Raw genomic sequence first — 27538 nt, forward strand, 5'->3', positions numbered from 1 at the left:
TTTCGAAGGAATTATTTTTGTATTTATCAAGGGAATCTATACTAAATGAACATAGTTTTCAAATACTGAAACGGTTCTTTAAGCACGGCTATCATAATCAGTTTGTGATTTATAACTGACTTATGAGACGTGAATTTCGTCGTTGGAGGACATCAGTTCAGAACTAAATCTAAATATTGCTAGAAATTACAACACAAATTAGCACTGCACAAAAACAGATCTAAACAGTTATTGCTCATGGTTATGTTACGCGGGGACATCTGATGGTGGCGGGGAAAAATCTGGGAGCATGGAGCACTACGGTAAGCAAGCTCGCTCTTCTTACCACGATATTGTGTCGAAAAAAAATAAATCAACTTTCAAATACACGAATGCTTTAACTGCATCTTGTGAAATAATGCCGATCTCCTTCCATTTCACGCAGATTCATCGGCGTCCGTACCAGCCTACTGATTGCCGATATCGTATTCGTCCCTCCCAATTTCGTTCGGCCTCTCGAGATGTATTCAAGGTTCCAGTAATCTAAGGTTCGGCCGGCCGCGTTAGTCTCGTGAACGACGTCCCTGGTCCCGGAAAGACCTGCGAAAGTTCATTTGTCTGGATGCTGAATGATGTTATAAATATGAGACAGTACACCGGATGTAATTAACCAATCGTCTATGCGGTTAGTAAGGAGAACAGACAGAAAAAAAAAGGGGCACATTTAAATGAAACAGTGTAATGTGCACCTTGAAGTTTACGGGTTGTTCTTCTGTTAGTTCTCCATCGATTTCCTCTCAGCATCATCGACTCCCGACCCCATTGAAAGCCCAATCCTTCTGCAGTCTACGACCTCTCGGTTACTGTTTTGCCAAAAACAATGTACTGTACATTTCCATTTGATGTTTCAGGAAGGCTGCAACTGATGGCGACTCTACAACATAGAGGAGTACATGGCATCAGTGCCTCGCTGGATCCGCAAGTGCATCGATGACTTCACCGTCTCCAAGACCATCGCTGCACACGTAACCTGAAGCCATGGATGACAGCGGAGGTGCGTGCGCTGTTAAGGCCACGTTACTCCGCCTTCACAGCAGGGGACAGCGCAGTCCTAAGAACAACAACGACCAGTCTGTCTGGGCCATCAGAGAGGCAAAGCGTGCACATGCCCAACGAATCCACAGCCACTTCCTGGACACCGGAGACACGCAGCGCCTGTGGAAGGGCATTCACGACATCACCAACTACAGGACTACATTACCAGACTGTGCGGATGATTCCTCTCTCCCAGCTGCGCTGAACAACCTTTACGCTTGTTTTGAGGCGGGAAATGACGTGGCAGCAAGGAGGTTCACCCTTCCTCCAAATGATCAGGTGCTCCGTCTCACCGTGGCTAATGTGTGACGAAGCCTGTGCAGGGTCAACCCACGGAAGGTTGCTGAACCAGAAATTATTCCTAGTAAAGTACTTAGAGGATGTGCAGAGCAGCTGGCCGATGTTCTCACTGGCATCTTCAACATCCCCCTGAGCAGAGTGATCGTTCCAACATGCTTCAAGGCCAAAATCGACAGCGTGCCAAAGAAGACTTCAGTGTCCTGCACAAATGACTACCGTCCCGTTGCATTCACAGCTGTCATAATGAGGTGTTTCGGAAGTCTCTTCAAAAGGCATATCAAGATCCTTCTGCCTCCCTGACTGGGCCCCTGCAGTTTGCATACCGTCACAACGCGTCAACAGATGACGCCATTGCCATCACCCTCGATCTGGCCTTAACCCACCAGCATAAAAAAAAGTATGTGCGTTCGAATGCTTTTCATAGACTTCAGTTCAGCAATCAACACAAACATCTCTCAGAAACCGATTGGACCGCTGAGCCTCCTGGGCCTGAACACCTCCTTCTACAAGTAGATAAAAAACTTCCTGACTGGGAGAGCTCAGTCAGGCCGGATTGAAACAGCATCTCCAATACCATCACACTGAGCACGCGGGCTACCCAGGTCTCTGCGCTCAGCCTACTGCTGTTCAACCTGCTGACCCATGACTGTGTTGTAACTCACAACTCGAACCACATCATCAAGTTCGCCGATGGCACGACCGTGGAGGGTCTCATCAGCAAGAACAATAGTCAGCACACAGAGAGCAGGTGCAGCGTCTAACGGACTGGTGCAGAGACAACAACCTTTCACTGAACGTGAACAAAACCAAAGAGCTGGTTGTCGACTTCAGGAGAGCTCGGTGCGACCACTCCCCGCTGAGCATCGATGGCTCCACGGTAGAGATCGTTAAGTGTACTAAATTTCTTGGTGTTCACCTGGCGGACAATCTCAACTGGTCCCTCAACACCAGCTCCATACAAAATAGAGCACAGTAGCGTATCTACTTTGTGCGAAGGCTAAGAAAAGTCCACTTCCCACCCCTCATCCTCATCACATTCTACAGGGGTGGTATCGAGAGCATCCTGAGCAGCTGCATCACTGCCTGTTTCGGAAATTGCACCATATCGGATCGGAAGACCCTGCGGCAGATAGTGAGGTCAGCCAAGAACAACATCGGGGTCTCTCTTCACGCCATTATAGACATTTACACTACATGCTGCATCTCATTCCTGCCATCTGGGAAGAGGCATCGAAGCATTCGGACTCTCACCACCAGACTATGTAACAGATTCTTCCCCCAAGCTATCAGACTCCTGAATACCCAAAACCTTGACTGACACCAATTTAGTTATTTCTACTGTGCCTATTCTCTTGTTTATTTTTTATTGTAAAACTTGTACTGTTTTGTGCACTTTATGCAGTCCTGGGTAGGTCTGTATCCTACTGTAGATTTTTCTTTTTTTCTCGTAATGTTTTTAAGTAGATCAGTTTATTTTTTCTACTGTTTCAGGAAACACCATGGTCATGAAAAATGTTGTCTCTTTTTTACTTTGTACTTTACCTGAAGTTATGGTCGAAATGAAAATAAACATTGACTTGACTTGGAATTTTGGCAGATTGGACTCAGGTGTCATTTTCCGCCTTTATCTCCACAAAATATATACAGCAGTATAAAGTACAAAATTTCCAGCCTATTCAAAGGTCCATGAGTCTTCGAACAGTGCCGAGTCCTCATATGTTATTCCATTCAGACATTGTTGAAGTCCAAATACGGATCACTCGAATCACAGACTTCGAACGAGTTTAAGCTCCTTTGATTACTGCTATTTTATCATCTACGGACAGAAATATTCTGAAATGTAAATTTCACCTTTTTGTATATCATATGCAGTTCCTTTGTGGAAATTTGCAGAGGCCTTATTAAAATCCATGTAGACGGCATTCTCAGTTCTCCCTTCAATCACTGTCGTAAACTCTGTACGTAAACTCAATAGTATGAGAGTGTTTCCAGACTGCGCTGATTAGGCCATGGTGTCAAAATTCACACTGACACAACCTGGAAGAATCCGTCCCTATAGTTTAGATAATATTTACACACGATTCGCCCAGATCATTTTTGGTTCTCCTCTTAAACAATAAGGACGTGTTATCTACCAGCCCGTGGCAGGAGATGTCACGGAGATATTGGACAAGGCCCCAGAAATCTCACGACCTTCATTACTCAGTAAGCCGGGATACATATCTTAGGAATTGGTAGAGTAATCTAACTGCATGTTATTTATGCAAACCCACTTTGCATCATTCTTTTTCTCTAAATGGTGTACTAAGTTAGTACAATCAGTTACTACCTTATCCATCAACGAGCAATTAAATTGATGGAATCATGCTTATACAGGACCTCAGCCATCTGCTCTGCCTTCAACAGCAGGTTCCTGCCCGCACCCCGATTTATGAACCGTGTTAATCGCTCCTTAGATATCCTATTACACTTGACGCATATAAAGTCTGCCCGGGTATTTCCGTTAGTTCTACATACCGACGGATTCTCGGCCCGCTAGAATTTCCAAATTATTTCATGACTACTACTTTCTTTCTGGTTTTGTTTTTAAATTATATTTTCTCAGTCCGTTCGCCATTTTCTTGCTTTCCATTACTAATTCTCGAAAGACATTTTTCAGTGCTGCAATAACTACACATGTGGTATAAGCATTTAAATATTTTTGTTATTTGTTTGTCAGTTTGTTTGTTTATATATATATATATTTATTTACTTACTTACTTACTAGCTGACTTACCCGCAATGTCACCCAAGCTCCACTGCCTACCTCGTCATCCTTTAAATGCAGTGAGCAACCGTATATGTTGATCTCCTAACTTTTATTATCTTTTAGTTAATGTGCAATGATGATCCCAACTTCATGCATGCCAATCTGTGACTATGTAACGACTTTATCTGCCTCCTTCCGTATACAGCGCATATTTAAATATAACGCTTTCTGTCCTCTATTCATTATCCTGTTTGATTTAGACTCCATTTAACATTTAATCTTAATTCGTTGACTGACTGTTTACAAGGTCACCAGCTTCTCCTTGTTAATAGTTTCAATGCACACTGCCTCTGTTTGTAAGCCAACTACCCCATCCTCAGTCCTGACACTCCTAATTCATTCTACCCGTTCGGTACGGCTGTAGGAACTTGCTTGGACGGATAATGTCCTGCCTCAAGTGTTCAGCCCAAACTATACCTTTTGTACAGGTCGCCGTTTGAGCTGAGCTAAAAGCTACCTCGACCCTTTTTAAATTTCTGCATCCCAATAATGCAGAAATGTCAGCTCTATACCGTGGCACAAATTCGTCTGCTACGCATTTCTCTGCCAAATCCTCATTTAGGTGTCGGTACCCACGGATGTTAGAGGTCGCAATCCAGCCGTTCCTACCTCAATGGTATTGTTTTTCAACTCTCTATTTAGCGTCCTGATACCTTTATCCAGGACTTCTCACATTTCTTAACTGTTTCATCGTAAATTGTATGGACGAAGCTCGTGGAATACTAACCCATCCCCCTTCAGAATATCGCGAGCACGATGCATGACATCACTAGCGGTATTAACATGCCATCAATGTGTCCCTAACGTTGTCGGATCCACAGAATCTCGTCGACATTCCAATAAATATGTTATTATCTATCTTTTCTTCTCTCTTAATTTCTGAGCTGCAGCGCCACAGTCAGGGGCAGCAAAACCTCCTACCTTCTGCATTCAACCACTTAAAATTAGAGAAAGCAGTATAATAATTAACGAGGAGAAAGCTCGCATAAGTTTTTTTTTTCGCTGCCTATTTGGTTTCCAACTCCTGACAAGTCACATTGTTGATTGCCTCCCTGACGTTCATATCTTTCATACACCCAGTCTTCCATTGCGGTCTCCCCTATCATGCTGCATCTAAAGTCTGTTATCACATTCTCTGAGGTCCTATAAGTCGGTGCACCAGATGAAGACGTGGTTATCCGGGAGGCTTCTGATCCACTAGAATTTTCAAGTGGCACATAGAGAAAAACATATATCTCTTTGTCTGTATAACTGAGTGATGGAACTTTATTTTTAATTACCGGTTTTGTACATCAGCCAACCATATTTCCATTAACCGATGATCATTCTGTCCTCCATAGGTGCTCTAACCTAACCAGGAGTGGCAAATTCCGTCAACTAAAGCTGGCCCGCTAAAACATTTCTGCCCATATATTTTGTCATCCACCTCTTCCCTGATATGTGATGATCGGAAATGGATTGGATCTAATTATTCATTTATAATTTCATCAGTATTTATACCAGTTTTTATAGGATCCAGTTCTATCTTAATTAATCAAAGGATCTACTCTTCCCATGCTCTCCACTTGATTGCAGAGTGATCCTGTTAACTCGAATTGTTTAATGGTCAAACGGATAGACAGTCTATTTCATTACTTTCGTTGTTTCTTGTCATAATCCTACATTTGGTTGCAATAGCAGGAAATAGAAGGAAATATATGCATTGTTGTATGTGTGTCAGTTGAAGTCATAACGTTAATTTATGTTAATACATTGTGTAAACTTGCATCTCATCTTCTGTGTCGCCCTAACTATATGTCATACCTAATTCCGGATGTCTTCTCGCAGTCAGATGTCAATGGGAGCCATACGCATCAACGTTATCAAACGATTCATTTTTTTGTTTATACCTTGAACTTTTATCAAGGTTCATTTTCTTTGATTGTGAAGTCTCGACCAAAACTATGCCTATTTTTTTAAAAACTACTTCGCCTTACCATCCAAGTTTTCTTTTCACCTGTGCTAAGTTTCGCAATGAAAATCTCCTTACATTACCTAGGAGGTAAAAATGTATCACTGTACCTTTTTGTGCTTACTGCTGCATCGCGATAACTCAGAAAAATATCTCAGTGGCCACCTTATTAGGTACCTAAAACGCGGCAGTTGACTTTATAATTATGTCCTTTTGCCACAAGAGTGCATGTGTTTTGCACATTGTTACATACTCACAGTTTGAAGACGGAACAATGGGATTATGTAATGGTCTTGTCAGATTGATGAGGTAATTGCTGCAGGTGAGTTTTTGTTATGTCACGTGATAGCATGCTCCAAACGATATTTAAACGAAGCCCGGGATCTGTGAAGCAGTTCTCTTTTATTTTTTTCATTTTTTTATTTCTGTGCAACGTTAGTGTTGACAGTCGGAGGTTTGGAGGTTCCAACGGTTTTGTTTGTTGCACGTTTATTTTTCTCTTACTGTCCAGTATCGGAGAGTGAAGGCATTACCGGGGTTATTCGAGTTCAAAGGATTGGATAAAGTTAATGTCATTCAGCGTTTTGACGAATGATAGACCTTTGTGTCTTTGTTCAGGAATTGTGGCATGCACATTTGAGTTAAACACCTGTAAGGTCTGGAAGGTTTCTGCAGTGACCACCATCCAGTCAGGAGGTCAGTTCCTTTTTATTCCCTCGTTATTTTTTCGAACAATTCATCTCCAGGCTGTGAGATCCACAGATTCGTCATTACTTCGAAGAAATCGCTTATTCGGGGAAATCTTTCCTTAATGACTGTATAAGTCACATGGACTTTTGGATGTATCACATTAGGTCTGTGCATGCTTTGCAAATCTTTAAGAACAGTTTCTAATTTTGACTGCTTGTTAGACATTGCCGCCTAACTGTTAAATTCCGGTTAAGTTGTTCGCATTTTTACTTTTCTAAGAATTGAGCAGAGATGAATAAATCTCGGAAGTGTTTAGAAAGTCTCTCTCAGTTTCATATTGATTGCCGCTGCATTCGTAATAACATCGAAATGCTATTCTGGAAATCTGAGTTACATCCTGTACTTATTGGTTCTATTGTTGCCTTTCTGTCAGCTTGAACCTGTCTTGCAGTTTTCCTTTGAGATGTCTCATTAACAGAGCATTTTGACTAACGCACTGGATATGTTCTCTGTCTATCGCACTATTTTCAGCAATCTGCAGGGACTATAATGCCGGGAAATCCAGGCGTTTTTAATAAATGTTCAGTTAAGCCCGTCAGACAGGAACAAATCCTCAAAGCTCAATGTGACTAATATTACATTTAATCTCTATTCGCAAATATGATCTGACAAACAATTGCCACTCTTGAGCACATCTGCATGTGTGCTTGCTTGCTTCTTTGCATTGCGTTGCTGCCAATTTGTTAGCTACTTAGATATTAGGGAGCAGATACCCAGGTCCAACTAGTAAAGGAGTCCCTGAATCCATATCCTTTATGAACATCTTTGTATAAGCTGAGTTTATCGTATATAACACGTTGCAAACGTCGGGATGATAATTTTCAATTCTACGAATAATTTGATAATTTAAGTATTTGTGTATGAATAAATGGCCAACACATATACAGCAAATAGCGTTCAGAGTACCACGAAGATGCGAAAAGAGTGTTACAGTGTTGGTCCAAGAAAGGGAATGAAAAAGCTGCGTTGTTCGAAGGGCGCAGTTGATAGGAGTACTGCGCAGATAGAAAAAGTGCGTGCCCCGCTGGCCGGAAAAAAAAAACTTGAAAACTTCCATTTTCTGCGTCAGGAGTTGTTGATTGGAGTATTGCCCAGATGCAGGAGGAGAATTCTCAGAGAAATCGGAAACAAAAAAGATTTCGACCGGCAAGCACCGTCTTTATAAAAGAAAAATGTCACCTAGCGGAGCGGGCATTGTTGGACTAATCTAAGAAGGCTTTAGGTCAATAAGGATTTGGTGAGAAGAAGCGGAGTCCAGGGAAGTTTATTCCTTATTTCTTATTCAGCTCTAGAAAGGTTAGTGGGCATGTCAGCAAAGGAGGTATTTTGTTTTAGATGTCAAATGTAGGAATTCTACGAGACTTCCAGCCCCCTCCTTAGCCACATCTGCGCCAGGGGCATTGAGATTCGACACCTGAAAGGCCGTGTTAGGGAACGTGGCTGACAGATCCACTTACTATCCAACCCCTCCAACTGGTGCTCGAAGGCTAAAACCATAAAGAAATATCTTTCTATCTGGTTAATCCACTTGAACTGGCATTTGGACAATTGGTCTCCTCTGGTTATCCCGACATAACCCACTGATCGATTGGTCTCTGAAAGTACTCCAAGAGTGAGGACTGGCATGCCTGTCTAGCTGTTTGTGTTCAGCTCAATCTCCATCCAATGAATCACCTCCTGTGTCAGCTAAGGATGTGAACTTTTCTGGGATTCCGACTGAATGTGCGGATGCTTGAAGTTTTCAAGAAGAAAATCACTCTGTACACAGACCGTCCATACGACTGTTCTCATAGACTTCCTAACTGCTGCCAGTCCTCCCCGTGGCCGCTTCTTTGCCCTATCTCGTCCTGAAATGATTGCCATGGAGGAATACATTAAGAAGGAATTGAGCATGGGGTACATTCGTTTGTTAAACTTGTTGGCAGGAGCGGCGTTTATTTTGACAGCAAGAAAGACAGCAAACACTGTCACAGCATCGATTATCGGCCCCTGAACAACATCACTGTGAAAAACTGCTACCCTGTTATGTTGCTGGCGTCAGCGTTTGAATACCTCCAGGGAGCAACAATATTTTCCAAAATTGATCTGTGTGGTGATTTCTTTTGAACTTATAGTCCTTCAACATCTTTGGACTATTTCTACTGTGCCCATGGTTTGTTTTTATTGTTTTATCAATTATGCTATTGTTTGCACTGTTGCAAATATATGTTGTAACTAAATGGTTTTGTGCTGTTCTTGGGGCTTTAGTTTTTGGTCTTGTTTGTCTGGTGGAATTGGAGCTCCTTTCCGGGGAACGTGCTAAGACAGTAGCGCGATATTAATACTCAGCAGCCTCTCCGGACTCTAGATTGAGAATTGCCAAACGTTATGGGGATTTTCTGGTGTAGTCCGTTTTGTCATATGCTTTTGTGATATCATTCTGGTCGAACGTTGTCTCATTTTTTAACTGCATTGCATTTGTGGTTTCTAAATGACAATGAACTGAATCTGAATTTAAATCTGGATTTGAACAATGCTTACAATATGATTATCATTTAAAAAAGTGGATGAGGGAAAACTGCTAGTCTGATGGCTCGTTGGAATATCTGATTATGCCTTTTGGTCTGGTCAGCGTCCACGCTGTATTCCAGGCCTTGATTAACAATGTGCCTAGGGGCACGTTGAACCAGTTTGTGTTTGTATGTTTAGATTACTTCCTTATCTATTCCCGCTCACATGAGTAGCATGCCAAGCCTGGCCGGGGAGTACTCAGACGCCTTCTTGAAAATAACCCGTACGCCAGGGCTGAGACATGTGATTTCCATAAAGATCAGGTGTCATTTTTAGGCGATATACTTACCTCAGCCAGTGTTCAACCGGAAACTACTAAAGTTCAGGCACGTGGCAAACTGGCCCAAACTGTGTACTGTCAAACTGGCAAGGCGTTTAACGGAGTCTGTGAAATTATATCGCCGCTTCATTCGGAAACTCTTCTCTATCGCGATCTAAGAAAGTTTCGGCAAGATTCCATTGGACGGACGATACCGACCATCATTATCGGAGCTAATCCGACGTTCCACCACTGCATCACTGGTGCAACACCGACCCATCTCAGATATTCAATGTCCAGGTTAATGCATCTTGCGTAGGCATTGGAGCTGTGATCTCTCACCGCTCGTCTTCAGATAGCCGACTGCATCCCTGTGCCATTCTTTCTCGTCACTTGACTCCCGCCGTGTGGAATTAAGCAATGTTGGCAACCAGGGGCACATGGCTGTCAAGGAGGCTCTGGAGGAGTAGTGACACTGACTGGAGGTGGCAGAGCATTCATTCTTGCTCTGGAAAGATAACGAGAACCTTTCATATATTCATGATGCTAAGAGACTCAACTCTTGTCAAGCCCGGTTTACTCTCTTCTTAGCACGGTCAAATTTACTCCTCATTTACCGTCCCCTCAAATAGAATGCAAAGACCGACAACCTTTCCCGGCAGTTCTCCGTCTTGAGTACAATGCCGATTCAGCGCCCATTCTTCCTCGTTCGTCACTTGCTGCCCCGGTGATCTCGGGAATAGCGGCAGAGTTGAAGGCCGCCCAACAATCAGATCCAGCCCAAGATGGTGGACCTCCCAACCAGCTGTTTGGCCCTGCTGCGGTGCTTTCCAAAGATTTGGAATTGGGTCACTCTTCCCGTCAGGCTGAACATCCGGGAATTCAACGGATTCAGAAGTTTATAAAGAGACACTTTTATCGGTCATCTATGTCCCACGATATCCACGACCTTATATCTGCCTATACTAACTGCGTTCGGGAAAATATATCACGGCCGCGTCCTGCCAGTCTGTTATATCCACTACCTGTTCCCCACCGCCCCTGGTCCCATCTCTCATTCGATTTCACCACTGGTCTGCCCCCGTGTAATGGAAACACCACAATTTTCGTCGTTTTTGATCCGTTTTCCAAGGCTGCCACTTCATTGCTCTCCCCAAACTCCCAGCGACTCCCGAGACGGATACACTGATGGCTTAACACGTATTCAGGCTCCATAGACTTACCAAGGCATAGTATCTGATCGTGGACCAGAGGTTACTTCCCGCTTTTGACAAGCTTTCAGATCTCTGGTCGGAGCTAATGGGCAGACTGAGAGAGTGAACCAAGCGTTGGAAACTACCCTGCGCTGTCAACCTCTTCTATCCCCACGACCTGGAGCTCCCAATTGATTTGGACAGAGATCGCCGGAAAATAAGCTTCAGTCATCCTCCACCGGTATGTTTCCCAAGGGTTTCCATTCCGCGCTCTTCCCTAATCTGGAGATTGATGTAAGAGCTTCTGCTGCTGAACAGCTGATCTAGCTCTACAAGCGCACCTGGAGAGAAGCCAGGGGCTCTCTGCTGTGCGCACAGAAACAGCATGTCCTGGTAGCATGAGCGTCTCCGTCAACAGATAAGGCTATTCATGTCCGGACAGGATTTCTGGCTGGCATCAGGAGATCTTCCTCTGAAAGTCGAGTACCGGAAATTGGCACCGTGCTAAGTGGAACCGTTTGTAGTGGAAAAGGCTATCAACATCGTGTCCTATAGATTGTGTCTGTCAGCATCACTGAAGATCCACCCAGTACTTCACTTTTCCCAGCTCAAGCCGGTTAACACCTGTCCACTTTCCCCAGTCACCCCACCTTCTCCTCCCTCCAGCCAGGTAGCTATTTCCTTTGTCTATAATCTGCGGCGCCACGTGGCATCTCGCCTGGTACGTGGTAAGGTGCAGAATCTTGTGGAATCTGAAGGGTGTGGCCCAGAAGAACACACTTGAACCCTAGCGAAGGTCATTTTGCATTCGTCGCTGATTCAACTCTTCCAGCGGAAAGAGGGGAGATCTTAAACGTTATTTAATGATGATGAACATTAAAATAAATTAAAATAGTGGCCAGATAGACTGAACTCAGTTGTTAGGAGACTGTTGGAGTCAATTGTTAATGATAAGGTTTCGAGGTACTTGGAAACTGAAGATAAAATATGTCAATATTAGCATAGTTTACGTTAAGGGGAATCATGCCTGAACAATATGTAGGAGTTCTTCGAGGAAGTAACGAGCAGGTGCATAAGGAATCTGCAGTGAATGTCATTGAGTTGTGTTTACAGAAAGCCTTTGATAAGGTGCCACACGTGACTCTGCTTAACATGATGAATTTCTATGTCCTTATAGGAAAGATACTGGCATGGATAGCGGATTGGCTGACAGGCAGGATGCAGTGAATGACAATAAAAATGGGTCTTTTCTCGTTGGCTGTCGGTAATTAGTGATGTTCGTCAAGCGTCAGTATTCGGATCGTTGCATTTCAAATTGTTCAGCATAATTTAGATAATGGAATAGATGGCTTTGTGATAAATATTTACGGACGATCCGACGGACGGGTAGATCTTGTTGAGAGCTTGGATGAAATGTGTCAGATGGATTTCAAAATAGAAAATCATGATGTGATTTGCTTTGCGAATTTGAATTTGGAATTCAAGGTTGGTTGCTTGAAGTTAGGTAGTGTGCTGGAACAAGACGCACTTTTGGTTCCAAGCCCACAGATACGTCAAGCTTGCCTCGAAGTTGTCATGGTTGTTGAGAGAAGTTACTGGTATTAGATGGTAGACTTCAAAATTTGGAATTTTACAATCAAAAGTCGTGTGGTAGTGTTACAACTGATGAAAACAGCGATCACACAAAGCTTGTAATATTGTGCAAGCATTTGCGAGAGTGTAGGGTAGGTGCTGGAGAATGCTTCTGGACTATAGTGCAGTTGATATGTTGAGCGAGCTGTTTTTTTAAAAATCTTTTTGGTGCTAAGGAAAACTAAATTAAATGTTTTCTAATCATCATAATTGTTTGCCATGTCTTCAAAGCTGGTTGTTCTGATGTCTGCCTGAACTTTTCCGCCGATTTGATTGCACCTCGAGATTTCTTACTTAGTTAATATCACTGTGTGAACAGTACTGGATGTGCGATTGGATCCCTCCTCCAGCGTCCTGATACATTGCTTGGCGCGCATATTATATCAACTGATAAATAATGTTATGCTGTCCATAGTTTAAAATGTGCCTCTCGTATTAGACTTCCAGGAGGACGGTTTCTTGTTAACCAATGATCGGAAGAAGCTGTAAATTCAGGTTCAGAGATGTGTCGTTGTCTGTCGCACAGTGATCAATGGGGCAATAAGTTCAACGCAATTCATTCCTTGTAACTGGAGATTCAGTTACTAGTATACTTAAATACTTACAGACAGGTGACAAGTAAATCTAGGTATATGGAAAATTAGAGATCTGACTCCAGTTATGGAGAATGTTACAGCACAATGTCTTTGAAGCCAGTTTTTCCAGAAAACTTTGTATAACAAAGCTGCTCCTGTATTACATATGGATCAGTTCCATGATCCGTATTTGAAATAATGCTGAAACAAAACAAGGATCAAGACGAGTTTCTTTTTCAAAACCCTTCTGGAAAACGCACACGGATGGTGGGCATTTTAGTAACTTTGTGGCACTGCTTTCGATATTAGGTAAACAAATTAGTGCGAATTGTGTGCCTGCAAATCTTCTCTAATCTACTGCCAACCATTCAATACATCTTCGCAATGTAGTGAGACAACTGTTAAAGAGAGAATAACAAAATAAAATTATTCTGGGAAAACCTGGATAACTGAGCAGTAACATCAACAGTAATTTATTGCAAATTCCCAAGAAAGCAATGTTATCGTTCTGTTCGAGTTTATTCATATTTCCTTTATCTTCGGAAAAGCTGTGCTTCTACTAGCTATACACCAAAGTCTACCGACGTATCTGTCTCAAAGGTTTATAGATAATGCAAACATAGAGTGATAGGACAAAATTATGTGACTTTTAATATCACGCATCGATGTTGAAAGCTGCCCAACAATTAACCCCAATTTCTTGGGTTGAGCCGAAATCTCTCCGATCGCCATCCTTACATCAAAATATGTAACTGCGTATTAAATGAAAATAAAATAAATGAAACAACCACTTCTCCGGTAGTTTAATCGATATACTCAGGAGCCTAAGGGTAAGAAATGTTGCCCGTTACGTCAATTTATATCTTTACTCTCTTAGCGGGAAACTACGTTCCCAAGATTTGAAATGCTGTATACTAGGAAAAAGGCGGCATCATCGAAATTCCCCATCTCCCTTAAAATGCTCATCTAATTTATTGCCTCGACCATTCTGCCGCGTTCTTTGGAATTTTGGACTTCCATCTTTTATTGTGGCTATTGTAGCCTGTCAGCCGTTTTTACTACACTCAAAATAGTTATTTCCACATTTCCTATCGTCAATTATTTTAGTATGTATCTAACATATTATACCTCTCTATTTGAATCTCTCCCTACAATGACAGTAATTGCCTCTCAAAATGAGAACTGAGAATATAAAAACAGACAGCTTATATTGTTTTAAAACATGATGAAAACTCATTTTGAAAGTTTGTTTCGCTTCCTTGAATTGTTTTTTTATGTTGATTTAGGTCTTGCCTGCATTATCTTCAAAGGAACTATAAGTCGTGCTGCGAATGTTGTCTTATCGAAGAACAAGAACATATCTGAGCAAAAGAGAATCACTGAAATTCGATAAACATAACGCATGGTAGAAATCCAGATTACAATCATGCCATTAATGAGTTTATAGACATGGAAGAGGCAGTTGAAAAAGAACGAAAAACTGAATTAAACATTATCGACAATATGCGTGTTTTTCTTAATAAATGAGGTCGAACATGCCTGCGAGGGTCGGAGTCATTGTTCTGATGGCAGTACAGTTGGGAATCTAAAAATAGATTACATGCGCAAAGCTGCGTTTTGGGAATTGCATGTTAGCTCCAGAAAAGGCCTTAAATCTAATATTTATTGGCATATCTCACTGACCTGGAATCGAAGCTATGCCACCAGGTTAAATGTGGAAAATCCTGAACAGAAGGCATATTGCAGGCTCCGAATGAGCAGCCGAATGAGCAGCCGAATGTGTCCCGCCGGCTGCTAATCATTTATTGCCCTCTGGTGGAGTGCCTGTGCGGGACTTTTTCATTTAATGTGCTGCAGAAATTGTTCCGTTGTTTTAATCATTGAAGTAGCAGAATGAATATTATCGAGAGACTGCTGAAGTCCAGGAGTTGACCTTATATCTAAGGGAAAACTAATATTCAGCGAAAAAACAGGGGGAAAAATGCGATCGCGTGTGACGTTCTATAAACTGCCAGTCTATTTAATCCAGTCTAATTGAACTGCCAGTCTATTTTTTAACTTATGACTGATTTTAAATGAAAGCCATTCTTCGCATCACTCGAACAAAAGTTATTTTTTCAGAAAGTCCGCAGTCGCTTTGTTCCTTCCAATGCACGTAATATCTCCCTGCTGCTATTATCCGCTCAGACGAGTTTTATTCCATTTTCAAATCTGTTTTAATTAGAACTTTACCTTTACCTTATTTGATGTCACATCATCTTTTTTCACATGTTAATGTCTAGCATCTGGAACCTCTTTTTAATCCCACTGTAACAATGAGTACGCTAAATCTTCAATGTTACTCCCCTCCCCATTTTACCACATCTGGTCTTTTAAATCTGTTTTTATCTTTCCCGAAATGCAATTCACCAAAGGCTTTCTTGTAAGTCGGCTTATTTTCCATCAGTGCGTAGCTTCATTTGGCCATTATCCCCTCGTCTGAACTTTGTCTCGTTTCGACAGGTCACTTTCTCAGAATCGATCACGAGGAAATCTGCAAATGCTGGAAATTCAAGCAACGCACACACAATGCTGGTGGAACGCAGCAGACCAGACAACATCTATAGGGAAAAGCACTGTCGACGTTTCGGGCTGTGATCCTTCGTCAGCACTAACTGAAAGGAAAGAAAGTAAGAGATTTGAAAGTAGGAGGGGGAATGGGTATAGGAAATGATAGGAGAAGACTGGAGGGGTTGGGGTGAAGCTGTGAGCTGGAAAGGTGATTAGCAAAAGGCATACGGAGCTGGAGAACGGAAAAGTTCTTGAGACGGGAGGCATAGAGAGAAAGAAAAGGAGAGGGGAGCACCAGAGGGAGATCGAGAACAGGCCTGTCTCGGCCCGAAACGTCGGCAGTGCTTCTTCCTATAGATGCTGTTTGACCTGCTGCTTCCTCAGGATATCTGTGTTCCAGCTGCACAATTGTGATCCGGGATTTCGATACCAAATTCACCCCTTTGATGTACAACAGTTGTTTTAATATCTGCTCTCTAATCAGCCCCTAAATGTTATAAAACAACATTTTTGTAAAATCTCAGCACTCATCGAAGTTGAAACATTCCGGTATCTCTACGAAAATGGCCCCTTTGTTGTAACTTGTCAGGATTGACATTTTTTTCGAGTTCCACGGATAAAACCCATGTCGTGTCCACCTTCCATTCTGTTTCGATGTTCTAGGACAAAACATATTTCTTGTTAATGTCGCCTGCACCCTCTGCGGGACATCGTGCAATCTGCTGAAGTATCTGCACGACAGAACGGTAGGTTTACTAGGATGCTGCCAGGTTTAGACGGTAAGTGCGAGCACAAAAGTCTGGATTATAGGAGGCAGAGTAAGAGCATTCCACCAATTTTTTTGGTGATTAGCCGTACTGCAGATACTGAAATCTGCAGGAACAATCTATCTGCTCTAAAACGCAGAGATTCAAAGAGTATCGCTGGTGGATAGAAATGTGGCCTTCGCTATTTGAGGCATTGCATTGGGAATGACTAAGACAGAGGATGCTCAGTATAAAGTGAGAAAATACAGAGAAAACTACGCATTGCGATAACATTTCATATTGAAGAGGAGTGTACGATGACATAGGGGTATTGTTATTAAGCGGATATACGCGTGAGAACATTTGGGAGATAATGAATGTTAAATAGTATATGCACGAAGAAATAAGAGGCATTTGGTAATGAGAAATGGTAGTGTCCGTCTGAAATCTCGATGCTGATAAATAATTCATTTGATTTGTTAGATTTTACTCACTTTTACTACTCACTACTCACAGTGAGTAGGTTTTACTCACTTTCTTTGGTCGCAGTCGCTGTCCAAACAGCTGTATTTAGTTTTCCTCTGAAGTCATCTGTTATCGTATGCATGTCATATTTTTCTGAATTTGTGACGCTGCCTTCCTGTTCTTAACGGCGCATATTTTATTTGCTAATTATTGAATATTTAACTCTAACTAGCTCTGACTCGGTGTGATTATAGGAGAATTCACTAGTAGTGGCAGTGCTTCCCTTCGCCTATAATGTGGAATGAGCAGCTACTGGCAGCCACCAAAAGACACAAGAGGCCACAATATGCCACAGCTGAAAACAGGTTACTGTATTGCTGACATCCATGACGCAGGTGCACAACAATAGTGTGCACACGTTGTTATTTCCAACGAAGTATTTTTCACGTAAAACTTCAATGAGGTTCCTCTTCCCAAGGTTAATATTTAAACGGATGCATGTCTCCTGCATTTTATAGTCATAGGATATAAACACAGAATAAACAGCACAAGGACAGACACATCAACAACGATGACAAAAGAAGTAAATTCGCATAATAACGCCTAGCTAATCTAACTTAATTGGTCTTGAAATTGCCAATCCACCTTCGAAATACCCACTTCCAATGTAAAACTCTCCTTATCCCCCGACAGTTTCTATGTTCGTAAAGCATATACCAGGCATCATTCTCTGTGGTGAAGGAAGTTTGCACCACGCTTTGAGTCATACAGTGCTAGAGTCACAGAAAACTGCAAAACAGAATAATTTTTTTTGTCCTATTCTGGACGTGCTAATCTATCAACCCGTACAAGGTATACGACACCCATATCCCGTATATACATGTAATAATCAAAAAAACATGTCAAGTATTTTAGTCCAAATCTCATCCTCCACGTTCTAACTACCCTGTGATTTAAATAAAGTTACGCTCATGTTCCATTTGAACGTTTTAATATGCATTCTTCACAAATGAGCTCTTATCGTCGTCCCACACAAATTTAGTTAAAAAGCCTGTCTGAATTTCCCTATCGATCACCTATACTTGATAAAATCTCTTCTCAGTCTTCCACATTCTAGGGAAAAAATATATAACCTATTCAATTAGTCCGCATAAACCAGTTCCTTAATCCCTGTATGTTAATTGTAGATTATCCCGATACTCTTTCAAATGTTAATACCTATTCCCCCTAGGCTGGTGATGTGGACTATACGCGAAATTCGAATTGAAGCCTCAATAACGTCTCACCGTAACTTCAAACGTCTCAACAGCTGTACACAATACACTGCTGTAAATTAATTATTAACCTGTATTTCCAGATCATTTTGTTTTACTTCACCCCTCCTTGCTCTAGTTTCTGTTTAAGATGACTGTTCCACCCATCTAACATGCAATGTATTTAGCTGTAACTGGTGTTATATTCACTGACTTATAATTTCATGGCTTAGTCTAGACCATCTCCTAAAGAGTGGAACAAAATTAGCTATTCTCTATTCCTCCTCTGGGAACTCACTTATCTTTACGGCTGTCTTAGATATAAATAAGCTCATCTTGGGCTTCAAAAGAGACACAGGCATGGATTTTAAAAGATGTTTCAATTAAAGTCTCTGACATCCTTCTAAATATGAAGCAGATGCAGGTCTATTCCGGTAAGTTTATATATTCCGTTCGTCCGTCCTTCTTAATTGGTCAGTCCTCTACCAATCAGGTTTCCGCTGTCCTACGTTGTTAATGTTCTTATTTTGCCCAGGCTTATTTCAATGGCATTCTTAAGCAGGCGGTCCTAAACACGACTGACGTATCAGATTATATTCGTGCCATCGAAATCAATCCAATGTCCATTGCATACGCAATGTTCTACTGCAGCTGTTTTCAACCCAATCAAATGCAGCTCCGAAGGCGCTTCATCTGGCTTTCCAACTAAAATACCATTTACTAATATACGCTGCTTCCCATTCACAGTGAATCCCGGAAACGTCTGCAGTCTGTCGCAAGACATTTTTGATTCACTTGCGTAGCGTATTGAGATTCTTCACGGATTTGCGGATGGAATTACGGCAATGTTTCATCAGGATGCTGGCGATCCTTCAAGAAACAGTGCAAATTTTGGCCAGACGGTAGAAAACCACATCAAGTAGCATAGGAGATGGTAGCATTTGCGCTAGCCAGAGAAGTCTGCAATAGGAGGACATTGCTGACACAAAGGCCGTAAGATTCATTTCCACTGCACAGAAGCTCTGTCACATGCTAATGTTTTTTGGGGACAGATGGTGAAGGAAGTCGTATAATTGAAACTAAAAAAAAATATTTTAAACAAAGGCGTAGATCACCCACTAAGTAAGAAGTGGAATTCCATTATTATCAAGGTGCAGCAGCGAAACATGATCGGTTGATGACTAAAATATCAGGATCGAAGGACGACGGGAGTAAATATCCCACCCGACTAAACGGCAGTTGGATGCCAACGAAGTGTTTATTCGTCAGTTAAGCCAAGAAAGCAATAGCTCCATCTTCATGATTTAAATATGCGCCTCTGAATTTTTCTGCACATGCCTATGCAGGATTTGGCTGAACAATTTGTCAGCCACTGGAAATTTGACCATTCTAATTTATTTCAAGACTGCAAGCACTTCCTGCTCTGTAATGCTTGTAACGTGTACAACCACGCTCCTTATTCAGCTCACTTCAATAGACTGTTTGAGAGGCAGGAGCCCAAGGTATTAATTCTCCTGAATACTGTCTTTGCCACTCGACGGTGAGAATATGAATAGGATGAAGCGTAATAAATGCGAAGCTGAGGGATTGGGGCAGGGGGCAACGATTCAGATTTCTGGATACTTGGTTCCTCTTTTGGGGCAGATGTGACCAGGACAAACAAGACGGGTTACACTTGAATCCCAGGGAACCAATATCCTGGCGAGGAAGATTGTTAAGGCTACTGGGGAGAGTTTAAACCAGAATTGTTGGGGTGAGAACCGAACTGAAGACATTGAGTAAGAGGAGGTTGGTTGGCAAATAGAGAAAGTTTCTAGACTGTCCGAGAGGGGGGATGGGTAGGTAATGGAGAAGGGTTGCGCTCAAATCGAATTTTTGAGATGTGTATATTTTAAGGCAAGGAGTGCTGTGAACAAAGCGGATGAGCTTAGAGCGTGAATCTGTACTTGCAAATATCATGTGGTGGCCATTACAGAGACTTGGATGGTTCAGGGACTGGAATGGTTACTTTACGTGCCGGATTTAGATGTTTCAGAAGGGAGAGTGAGGTAGACAAATGAGGTAGACTCGCATCACTGTTGAACAGAAATAGAGTCACAGCTGCAGAAAAGGTGGACGCCAAGGAGATATTGTCTATGGAGGCTCTGTGTGTGGAGATAGGAACGAGAAAGGGGTCAATAACTTTACTGGGTGTTTTTATAGGCCGCCCAATAGTAACAAGTAACCGGAACAGATAGGGAAACAGATCCTGGAGAGGTGTAATAATAAACGAGTTGTCGTGATGGGAGTTTTTAATTTCACAAATATCGGTTTGCATTTTCCTAGAGCAAGTTTGAAAAACGTTTACTTGCAGTATGGGGAATATGGGGTATGGAAAAGCACGTAAGAAATTTGGCACATATTCACGGAATATCTTTGTGGTGTTCTGTATAAGTACGTTCCAATCAGACAGGGAAGTTATCGTAGAGTACAGGAACAGTGGTATACAGAGGTTGTAATAAATATAGCCAGGAAGGAACGGAAGTCTTACAAAAGATTCAGGGAGCGAGGTAATGATAGAGATCTAGCAGATTATAAGGCTACTAGGAAGGAGTTTAAGAATGAAATTAGGACAGCCAGAAGGGAACATGAGAAGATCTTGGCGGGCAGGATTAAGGAAAACCCCAAGGCATTCTACAAGGACGTGAAGAGGAAAAAATAAGGCGTGAAAAATTAGGGACTATGAAGCCTGGCAGTGGGAAATTGTGCATCGAAATGGAGGAAGAGCAGAGACTCTTAATGAAAACTGTACTTCAGTATTCACTAAGGAAAAGGATCTTGGGGATTATAGTGATGACTTTCAGCAGACTGAAGACTTTGAGCAGGTAGATATTAAGAAAGATAAAAGAGCTAAGAAGATCATTGGTGTCTCTCTTGCCGCCATCATGGATAATTACACAGCATGCTGCATCCGCAAGGGAAACACAATTATGGAACACATTGATGGAGGACGAGCAGTAGATGTAGTGTATATGGATGTCAGCTAGACATTTGATAAGGTATCCTATGCAAGGCTTATTAATAAAGTAAAGAAGGATGGGATCCAATGGAACATTGCTCTGTGGATCCCGAACTGGTTTGCCCACAGAAGGAAAAGTGTAGATTGTAAATGGGTTATATTCTGCATGGAAGTCGGCCACCTGTGGGGTGCCTTAGGAATCTGTTCTGGAACACTTACACTTCGCGATTTTTTAAAATATAAATGAACTGGATGAGGAAGTTGAATGATGGTTTGATAAGTTTGCTGATGACACAAAGGTTGGAGTTGTTGTGGATAGCGTGGGGGGCTGGCAGTGATTATAGCGGGACATTGATTGGATGCAAAGCTGGACTGAGAAGTGCCAGATGGAGTTCAACACTGATATGTGTGAAATGTTTCATTTTGATAGGAGAAATATAATAAAAGAATATTGTATCAATAGTAAGAATCTTGGCAGTGTGAAGAATCTGAGGGTTTTTGGGTTTCGAGTTCTTAGGCCGGTCAAAGTAGCTGCGCAGGTTGCCTCTGTGTTTTAAAAAAACCGTACACTGTATTGGCGTTCATTAATCGCGGAATGGAATTTAGGAGTTAAGAGGTAATGTTGCAGCTATATTGGAACCTGGTCAGACCTCACTTGTAGTACTGTGCTCACTTCCGGTCGCCTCACTACAGGAAGGAAGTGGAAGCCATACAAAGAAAACAAAGGAGATTTACAAGAATAGTGCATGGATTGGGGAGCATACTTTATGAAGATAGCTTGAGTGAACTCGGCCTTTTCTCCTTCGAGCGACGGAGGATAAGAGTTGACTTGAAAGAGGTGTATGGGGTGACAAAGAGGCATCGATCGTGTGGATAGTCAGAGGGGTTTACCTGGTGTTGAAATGGATGCCAGAAATGACACAGGTTTAAGTTGCTGGGGAGTAGGTACAGTGAAGTCAAGAGTGTGTTTATTTACTCAGAGAGTGGTAAGTGCGTGGAATGGGCTGCCGCCAACGGTGGTGGAAACGAATACGATAGGGTCTTTTCAGACACTTTGAGATAGGTACATGGAGCATTAAAAAAAGAGGGCTATAGGTAAGCCCAGTAATTTCTAAGGTACGGCATGTTCCACACTACTTTGTGGGTCAAACGTATTGTATTGACCTGTAGGTTTTCTATATTTCTATGTTTCTAGATTGTCCTTAAACGAGGTAAGTACGGACGAAAAATGTACATAAATTAAATAAAAATCAGCTTGATCTCCCCCATCTATTGTGCCTCCACCCGTGTTGTCAATCTGTTTTTCCCGAAGCCCAATGTTATCTTGGCAAATGTTTAACTCTTCGTTTCTGTGAAGATGTCCTGAGGATGATGCTTTCCCTTCTCTGCAACAATAACTTAATGTCTTTTAACAACTGAACTTGATCTTTTCCTAAGCGTTATTTTACATTTTCTATACACCTTAGGGTATCTCATTTATTCCTACCTGCTGATGCCTGTGATGAACCTGATTTTTTTTCTGAACAAGGTCTTCAATATCTCTGAAAAGTAAGGGTCGGTGAATGTGTTTTTAAAAATTCAGACAGCTCTATGTAAATATTGTACTCGAAGCATGTGACTTTTTGAAGGCCTTCTATTTACCAAATTCCCCTTTGCCAGAAATGAATCCTACTTCACGTAATAGTTGCAACATCCTCATTCACACCTTCAGAATTGACCTTTTTCCAGATTAGGATATTAACCAGTGACCTGAAGTATCATTTCAATAATTCCCTTGTACATAATGGCATTATGATCACTAAATGCAGAGTTCCCCAACACAAAGCTTTGTGAGCTGCCATATATCATTCCCAAACAACTCATTTGATGTCTTACTCGATGTCAATGGACACCATCTCCTTTCAATCGATCTCTTAACTGACTGCCATTCCTTCTCAAAGGTAATAATAGTCTGCACTATTGTCTCCTTTATCAGGTGCACGATCCTTCTACAGAAACACCAGACAAGTAGCTAAAATACCAAATAAACATTATCCGGTGATCTCTGTTTGGTATCAAACAATACTTCTATAAACTCTGTCTCATGGCATGGATTATTAAATCTATTTAGGAAAGTTTCATGATCAAGAGAGCGTGCAATACCGTCCCCAGCTCTATGGGATATTATATATGCTTGCCGAAAGGGAAGGATTATTTGCTAATGTAATCAGTGAGGGGTAAATTTGTTTGAAGATATCGTACGTGATATGTTTTAACACAGTCTCCCTCCGCTTAATTCTTGTAGCACTCATGCAAGTAGATGTAGTTTAACAGGCATAGCCATTCGAAACTAAGTGGAGGACTTCCACGTCCATTATAATCATACTGAATCGAATATTTATTTACACTCCTGCAGTCAACATCGCAGCGCGGACGCAGAAATTCTGCAAGAGAAAAACAAACAATTTCACTGAGACGAAAGGGAACAATGCAGGGTTCAGACCTGGCTCCATAATTGCAGTAGCAATATACTCAATTTTCGAGTCAAACGGTTCTATTGGTTGTTTCTGAAACCACCTTGCCAGACTCGGCCCTGCATTATTGCACCGTCAATTCACAGACAGAATAAGTGCCGCTGAGTGCGTACAAGAAACCGTTATGGTATCGGAAACGGATGCAGCTGTAAAGATTAGAAAGGTTTTTGTGCGGGGACCGTCGCTTTCTCTCGGACTGTGCGGATCTATTGCGCAATAATAGACGGTTGTGTCTGCGACCTCGATTCGTTCGATAGTAAACAGGCCACGACTACTCGCAGTGGAGAGGACAATTTTAAAGCGACCATTGTTTTCTCTCCCAGTAGTTCGACGTTTTATAATGTACTCCGGCCTCTGTTCGGATTTCTGTCGATACCACGTCATGGCAAACAAGTTGGATGTGGCGTAGGTGCAGTTAATCTGCACGGAGTCGCCGCTTAAACCTGTTATATCAGACGGAGACTGCAGCACGAGGTCCGAGAAACATCGGTCTGTAAAAAAAACGCCGAAGTGCATCAGCTGATACGGTATTAAACAACAGGGGCAGAAACGACGTGGGTGATTGTGCAATATCCTCTAAACTTACAGATGAACATTTCCAGGCAAAAGTGAAGCAGGTTCACCCGCTTCGAGTAGATCATTCTCGTAATTACCGTGTTCTGGGGTAATCTACAGCCTCACAGTAAATTTCCTGATTCAAAGCATGAGAGTTTTTGAGCGAGTCGCAGCTCAGCTGAGGATCAGATTCCAGCACAGGGATTGGCTGCTGATACTCAATGTTTGCCCGTGACATAGAGATTGCTTTAGACTTGCGTAGGCGTGGTCAAGTGAACAAGCATATCAAGAATTGCATAAAGCACACACTACCTTTGCATGAACTGCTCAGATACTCTCAACATTTGGTGTTATTTAGGAATGACAAGGCTGCAGACGTATATTCAAGGTGTTGTGGGCTAATACAAGAGATGATCGGTGGAATTTGTTTTCTGAAGAGTAATATGTCACTGGAAATAACAGATGTGCGTAGTCTATGAAAGATATATATTTAGTTATTTTGAAGACTGACTGTCGCTTTACCGTGTTTAGTTTAGACACCGCAGCTGTTTTCTTTTCTCATTGTTTATTCGCAGTGAGCACCTCCTGTATCACTTGCGAAAAATTCATACCAGATAGAAAAATATTTGATATGATAGCCCTCTCTCCAAACCAATACGGGCCAACAGTACCCACCGTCGGGGGAATTAGCCAGCAGTTTCATCCTCTTCGAGGAGCGAAAGCTGGGAGGAACTGGAATGGATAGTGTAAGGTACACTGAAAATCACTGAAGAAACAGAGGTCAGAGAACTCAACGCAATGAACTAGCTGTTTTAAGTGATCGATCAGAAAAAAACAGCGGTCGTCTATGTGGTTATTTAGGACATGGGATGAGGCGGTTTAAGGATGTTTTCTTCTCCAATAAAGAGGTGGTGTGCTTTAGGTAGCCATCACATCACACAATTAATAACACTCTTCCAGTTCTCCTTGCATCCACGGCGTACAATACACCATGATGCGTTCGGTTTACGAATCAGTTAAATGTACGTGCTATCCTCTTACGTTCTACAATGAAAATTCACAGAGAATATGGAAGACTGTACAGTGAGGTACTAAAGCCCTACGCCAGTGGGCTCTTATCAAAGAAATATACTACGGTGACTGCGTTCCGAAAGAAAACATAAGAACATAAGAAAATAAGAGATAGGAGCATGAGTAGGCCAATCGGCCCCTCAAGCCTGCTCCGCCATTCAACAAGATCATGGCTTATCCAGTCTTAACTAGTTATCACCGAATCCCACAAGGCAACAGTACCAATCAACAGGGCACCATGCAGCCCATTTTATTTTACTATTCATCCCGCCCAAACCCATGTGATCACCCGGGAGTGGGGGGTGGGGAAACGATTTGTCAATTGAGGAGAAAAAAATCTGGAAAATTCCTCTCCAACCTATCCAGGCTATCGAAAACTGGCCCAGGAGATCACATGGCTGATCTAAACCTAGCCTCATGTCCACTTACCTGCTCGCTCACCGTATCCCCTAATGCCATTTTTATCCAGGAAAATGTCTATCTCCGTTTTGAATTTATTCAGTGTAGTAGCTTCCACAGCTCTCTGGGCAGTAAATTCCACAGCCCCACTACCGTCTGAGTGAAGAAATTTCTCCTCATCTCAGTCCTGGAACGGCATCCCCTTATTTTAAGATTATGCCCCCTAGTCCTAGATTCACCCATCTTTGGGAACATTCTCCCCGCATCCACCCGATCAAGCCCATTCACAATATTATATGATTCAATAAGATCGCCTCTCATTCTGATGAACTCCAATGAGTAGAGGCCCAATCTACTCAACCTCTCATCATACATCAACCCACCCATACCCGGAATTAACCTAGTGAACCTTCTCTGCACTGCCTCGAGAGCCAGTATGTCCTTTCTTATATATGGACACCAGAACTGCACGCAGTACTCCAAGTGTGGTTTCACCAATACCCGGTACAACTGCAGTAAGACCTCCCTGTTCTTATACTCCATCCACTAGCAATAAATGCCAGCATTCCATTGGCCTTCTTGACCACCTGCTGCACTTGCATACCAACTTTTTGTGTTTCCTGCACCAGGACCCCCAGATCGCTTTGCACAGAAGCACTTTCCAGTTTCTCTCCATTTAGATAATAACTCGCTCTATTATTTTTCCTGCCAAATTGCAAGACCTCACACTTGTCAGTATTATATTTCTTCTGCCAAATTTCTGCCCAATCTCTCAGCCTATCTATGTCCCCCTGCAGGGTTTCAATGTATTAAAACATTGCATTAAATCCAGAAATGGCAGAACAGGTTTATAATACGACAGTGTTCTTATTCATCCAATAGAAAAAGGTGTTTTCGTTGAACGTAACAGCTATTTCTCATCCTCTAAGTCAGCGATTCAATTATTATAAAGTTTTCAGATACATAGAGGAGGGTGCACACTAGTATGGAAGTTTGATAAGAAGCATCGGAGTGGGAGATTCTGCATACACTGGAAACTATAGTGACGGCTTTTCTGAAAGATAGTTTCACTGGAGCAGTTAAGTGTGTACCCCACCCTGATCCACTATGCCACATGCTAGAAATACTATTAGCAAGTAGCAATAACAAACTGTTGAGGGATATGTGTCATTCTTCAAGTCCTCTGCAGATTAGGATTCATTTGTCCTCTGGTAGGTTCCTCGCATTCTATTATGTGTTCCAAGCAAACGTTATCCCATAGACATCAACAACACAGGGAATCAGGAGTGGCTAGGTCATTTCTGTAGCAGGGAAGGGCTTGTTTGAACCATTTCCTTCTTCCCTGTATGTGTGAATGATTCCGATGCGTATCAATGTAAGATCTTGTCACACGCGGCAGTTTGCTGTTGTGTGTGCATGCGGTCTTGGATTTTCAGAGAATCCTTGAATGCGTTGGTTCCCGGCCAGTTGTTTTTACTTATCAGTTAGTCTCTGGTAAATCTTGTTTCTTTGTTAGAAATTTACTGTAAGAAATTGTCTTTGTTAGAAATTTACTGTTATTGTTAGAAATTTAAAACTGTGTTTTAAGTTACAGCACTTTCCACAGGAAGTTTCAAAGTAAAACATCATTCCGGGTTTTGTGATTTGTGTTTTGTGCTTAATCTGTTAATGTGTTTTTTGTTTCTGTTTTGTCATTTACCTTATTTGTTGTTTCCTAATCTTTCTCCTAATCTCCTAACCGTTTACCTCTTAGTTGTATCTTAATAAGTTACCTTTCTACTTGTTTCCCATGAAGCTGGCATTAAGGTTGACTGATTTCATATGAAACTTGAGAGGAAGTTTGGTAGAAGTTTGGCCAGCATTACTTTGCATATGCGCTGCTCACATTTTAGAGG

This window comes from Hypanus sabinus, chromosome 26 (assembly GCF_030144855.1).
Source record: "Hypanus sabinus isolate sHypSab1 chromosome 26, sHypSab1.hap1, whole genome shotgun sequence".
NCBI lineage: Eukaryota > Metazoa > Chordata > Chondrichthyes > Myliobatiformes > Dasyatidae > Hypanus > Hypanus sabinus.